The following is a 5790-nucleotide window of genomic DNA, read 5'->3' on the forward strand; positions in this document are numbered from 1 at the left end:
TTGTCCAGCTGTCTATGGTCTTCTATCACTGTAGCTTCACTTTATCCATCATTAATCTAGTCATCTATCTATCTATCTGTCTGTCTGTCTGTCTGTCTATGTCGGGATATGAGCCCTTAATCGACTGAGACAGTATTAGTGTTAAAAAGTATTCCCATTTTCATTTGAGACTTTTTTTGTCTGGTTGGATTATTGGAAACTGCTGATGGGGTAGACACAGTTGTGTGGTTTCACTTTGACTGATGATATGAATGGTGCGTATGGGGGAGGTTATGGCTAAGGCACATTTAAAAGGGTAGGCCTAAAAGAACACTCTCAGGCAATTCAAACTATTTAGTGTGAATTGGTAAGGTTGTAATGGTGAGGTTAAGTACAGTATCTTTATTTTATTTGAACTTTTAACCATTTCAATCCTGGAACACATCGGTGTCATGTTAGATTTTAGCTTTAACCATTATTTTATACTTCTGGCTATTCAAAAATAGCAGATCTACAAGTAGTGTCGCGCTACGATGTTGTAGATCTGCTATTTTTGAAAATCTTGAACATTTGTGTATATATAATTTTTAAAGCAAACATTTGTAACTCAAATCTTTGCATCTGGAGGTCCCTGGAACAAAATATTTTACAAATGTTCACTTTAAGAAATATATATTCAAAGATTTGCACAAATGTTCACGATTCTTCAAAAATAGCAGATCTACAAGCTCATAGCGCGGCACCGAGTGCCACACTATGAGCTTGTAGATCTGCAACTTTTTGAATAGCCAAAGAAATCTTACAATGACACAGATGCGTTCCTGAATGGGTTAAAGATATCCCAAAACATTCTGTTAAGTTCCAAAGAGGCGCTGGGGAAGAATGTCTTCTTTTCCTTCATGCATTACTGCTTCATTAGCTGGAACAGTAGAGGCCGGGAGGAAGATTTGGTCCTAAACAAGCAGGGCGTGCATGCTTTATAAAGTGGTGGTGTTTTAATCCAGGAACTTTTACTTTATTGTCTTTTGGGGCTTCTTGCAGCACTTCACAAGAAACCCATCATGATATATACTGTACAACGGTGGTTCCCAACCTTTTCTGAATCAGTGCCCACTTGAAAATCTCAAAAGCATTCCACACGGCCCACCCATCTGATCACATAACACGTTAAGTGGTCAGGTGGGTGGGCTGCGTGCATTTTCAGGGCATGTTATGATCCATCAATCGCTTGGATCAATGGAACTTGTATACTTTCTAAGTTCCTATTTAGCAGTATCGCAATGAAAACTCACTTTTCAAGGTTGTGAAGAAAAAATTAATTACCATGACCTTTGTACATAACCATGACATATTTGAATATTAATGTTATGCTATCATTAAAATCTTAGTGTTTTGCCAATTATTTGGGGGCCCACTTCCAATATCCTCACAGCCCACCAGTGGGACCTGGCCCACAGGTTGAGAACCACTGCTGTACAATAGATGCAGTGATACACATCTAACATTATACACTCTACATATACACAATAACCACAGCCATGTGAAAAGCCATTCAACCAGGCAGCCAGCCAGCCAGTCGCCATTCTTGTAGTGTTGTTCTGCCTGCTGTCTGTGTATTGATGTTGTCATTCGAAATCCGTGGTGGAAAAACGGCTGTACTGTACATTCTAAAACGGTGGTTCTCAAAGTGGGGTCCGGGGACCCCCAGGGGTTCTTGGGAGTATTCCAGGGGGTCCCCAGGTCACGCTGTGAGCTTGTAGATCTGCCCCCCAAAAATGTAAGAACATTTTGGAATATTTTTTAAACATTTTAACGACCCAATCTTGTGTGGAGATTCCTGGCACAAAATATTTTCAGATGTGAAAACCACTGTTCAACGAAATATTGGGTGAACACTGTTCTGACCCAAACGTTTGCATGATTGTTAGTTGTTCTACTCATCATGTACAATGAAAATATCCTCGATCAACTGCCAATCACACACAATGTTGATATACTGTGGTGAGGATTAACAAAAACGTACAAAAACGTATGAATTATCCAGAATTTAAATGTAATTAGGTTTCTTTTTCCTTTTGAAATAATTGCTATGAAATAAAAAACCAACAAATGTGGACCCAACTATTTTGATGACAAAAGTTAAATACAAGATGAATGTAACAGTGGCAATGTTTTAATTTTAATATTATTTTAATATACCACTGTGCAACCTGCAGCTTTCAACTTGACAGAAAGCTACAGTGTAAAACTAAAGACAAGTTTGATGGAGTGCAGTATTCCAATTCATCCCTGAAGAGACGGTGACATTCAAATGCATCTCCATCCGTCAGTGTTCCTGTTTGTCTGCTATAATGGAAGTGTCATTTTTGAGAATGCCCTGTATTGTACTGTTAACAGTCTGTGACATTTGCAAAATGTGTGATTATTGTAAATATGCCAAATATTCTGTATTTCCTGTGTATGATTGTGTGTATACTTGTGTAAATACAGTAATGGTTTTTAACTTGATTTATTTCAAATTTCTAACTTAAAACTGGTTAAAACAAGACGTCTTTTTGTGTGGAAAAAGTCACAGCTCTATATTCTGATAGTAATCATTTCTACAAAGTGTTTGTTCAGCAAACAAGTCTCCCCGTCTCCACAGCTCTTTAGTAAACAGAAAATGCATTTCAGGTTCGGATACCAATTTATCCATTCAGGGGAAGTAACTCATACAGGATACAGGATTAACAAGTGAAATTGGAAGTGATGATACAAAGAAATGAGATGAAAAAATATTGAAACTGGAACACAATAAAAGTGAAGCTGATGAACTCTTGAAATTGGCATCCCACCTGAAAATGTATTTTCTGTTTATTAAAGAGCTGAAGAGACGGGGAGACCCCCATTATAGAACAAACACTTTATAGCAATGATTACTATCAGAATATATATAGCTATTTAACAACTATTTAAACAAAATAATATCACTTACTGCACATTTAATTTATTTCAAAGTCTTCTTACAGTGTTTTATCTGTTGTCTGTTTCATTTATTTTACACTCTTGTCTTGCTTTTGGTTACCATGCTTTTTGTTTGGTTTGGTCATGGAACTTGATTGGAAAGCACTTTGGTTCAACTTCTGTTATTTTAAAATGTGCTGTATAAATTAAAGGTGATTTGACAGTTTAGTCTGTGTGTGTCATAAATTAATTCCCTTTGGATGGACACTGAACAGTGTTCATCCTGTTCATCCTGTGTGAAGATATCACAGTCTAGTACAGTGGTTCCCAAACTTCTTAGCACGAGACCCAAAAGAGAAATTTGCTGTCTACTCGGGACCCAAACTAGTGAAAATAGCAGATCTGTAGATCTGCTATTTTCACAACTTATTTTTTTTATGGAAACATCCGAAATAATACAAAAAAAGTAGGAAACAAAAAAGGGATATTTACTTGCAACCCATAAAAATAGTCTAGTAGATGGTGGTAATGCAACACCTATGGATGCCAACCGCCATAAAATCCCATAGAAGAACAAGAGGCAGTTTTTTCTTTTTACAGTTGACCTCCAACATGGCGGAGAGGGGAAAGTATCTCTGTAAAGTCCTGTTTGTCAATATTTTGGTGATTATATTATGATGAAGCTGAAACTGAATTCCCCCACCCCCCAGGATTAATAAAGGTCTACACATGATTTTGAATAATAATTAAATCAACAACGGATGGACGGATTTTGTAACTTGGTGGAAATGATCAGTTGGCTCCCCCAAAGCGATGGCTAATTGTGGTCAATGATTTGGGGTATAAAAGGAGAAAGATAAAGTTCAAGTCAAAATTACATAATTGGTCATATCTCTTGAACGGAGAGACGTAGAAAAATGCTGTCTGTGACATCAAACAGTGTCGTCAACGCACGCAAATAGCAAAAATAGCCAATCTACAAGCTCACAACTTGTCATAATACGACAAGCTGTGAGCTTGTAGATAAACTATTTTAGCTTTTTTTCCATTTCCTAAAAAGTAACAGTTTTGAACATATAAGCTTTCCACCCGACAGCGACGATATATTATACAGTATATGTGGGGCATGTGCTGACTCCTGAGCAAAGTTAGTATAGTAGTTTCTGAGCAGATTATGATTAATTGCTTCACACTGCAGGCTCTCCAGTCCATGTGCTTGTTCAGAGACAAGGTTTTTGTATTCATATGCCGTACTATGCTTTACAGACTGTGTAGTCATTTCCTAAGTTAATTAACGGTGTCGGTGATGGCACTGCGGTATCGTTCATCTCTGTGGCAGGTCTTCAGGCAGGTACAGAAGGAACTAATTACACCACGGAGAGTCAACAAGAACAGGATGAGCCCGGGCACAAGACAGGGAGGTACCAATCACCACTTAACTCTTTATCATGAATACACACTTCGGCTTCACTCGGTTGACAAGACCAGCGGTTCTCAAAGTCCTTGAGGTCGTTTCAAGGGGTCCCCAGCAAAATTAGTTAATATAGCATAAAAAGCAGTTTAACCACAGTTATCAGGGGTCTTCATGGGAGTTTTCATGGGGTCTGTGGCCAAATAGAATTTGGGGATCCTTGACATGCAAAAGTTTGAGAACCACTGGGCAAGACTACTGATGCCCTTTGAGTGTATATAAAGTACACCAGTGTGCCGAGTCACACTGGTGTGCCGTATAACATGTCCAGGTGTGCCTTGGGATTTTGTGACAACCACACATTATTATACCAGCTCAGCGGCCTTGTGGTTAGAGTGTCCACCCTGAGACAGGGAGGTCGGGATTCGATCCCCGTCCGGGTCATACCAAAGACTGGGACCCAATGCCTCCCTGCTTGGCACTCAGCATCAAGGGTTGGATTGGGGTAAGTCCCTGCGACATACTAGCGTCAGGAAACAGGCTCCTGCCCTATGGGCCTCAGGGCTCGGCAAGGCTTACTTACACATTATTATGGCTCCGTACATACAGTAAAAGTATGTTTAGATCTTTGTTTAGAACACAGAAGAAGCTGGGTACACTATGTGAACTCTAACAAACCACCCTGAGTGTTTGTGTGTTTAGCAACTTGATATAGCCTGCCTTGCTCTGTGTTAAACATTCACGGTTCAACGATAAAAGTAATATATTGCAGATGTAAGCCTGTATTGGGCTGTGTCTATTCTCAAATAAAGCATAGTCAGTGCACACTGCACAGTGGCAAGGCAGACCCTTGATTATATAAATTGACTTGATGCTCTTAGCTGTGACTAAATGGAGTTTGTTTTTCCTTCTCTTCCAGGTCATCTGCCACTAAATGAGGTGTAACCTTACCTAAGCAGACTCTGTCTAAAGGCAGACACACACTCATCAAGCTACTTACCCGTAGAGCTTGACCTGGGTTCAGGGACTTTGACTAAAGCAGCATCACATTAGGGAAGCACCAGTACTGCTGATTCTGAAATACAAGATCTGTCTAAGCAGAGGTTCTCAAAGTGGGGTCAAGGAACCTTGAAGAGGTTCCAAATGGACCCTTGCAGGTCTGTAACTCTAAGAGTTAGAGCAAAACGTAAAAGAGCTAAAGACAAGACACTGGTATTCTTATTCCTTATAAGAATATATATATATATATAGATATATATATAGATATAGATATAGATCTGTGAACAAAATAAGAAAGAAAGCATGTATTTACATGATTAACTTTTGGGTCATAATGGTCAAAGGTCAACAGATGGGTGGAGTTTCATGTAACTTTGGGGCAATAAGTAGTCTGCCTGATGAAATGATTAACTTTTGGGTGAAAAGGTCAAAGTCAGAATCAAGATCAGAATCAAATC

The sequence above is a fragment of the Gymnoscopelus braueri genome (genome assembly GCF_963280865.1).
Source record: "Gymnoscopelus braueri genome assembly, chromosome: 16".
NCBI lineage: Eukaryota > Metazoa > Chordata > Actinopteri > Myctophiformes > Myctophidae > Gymnoscopelus > Gymnoscopelus braueri.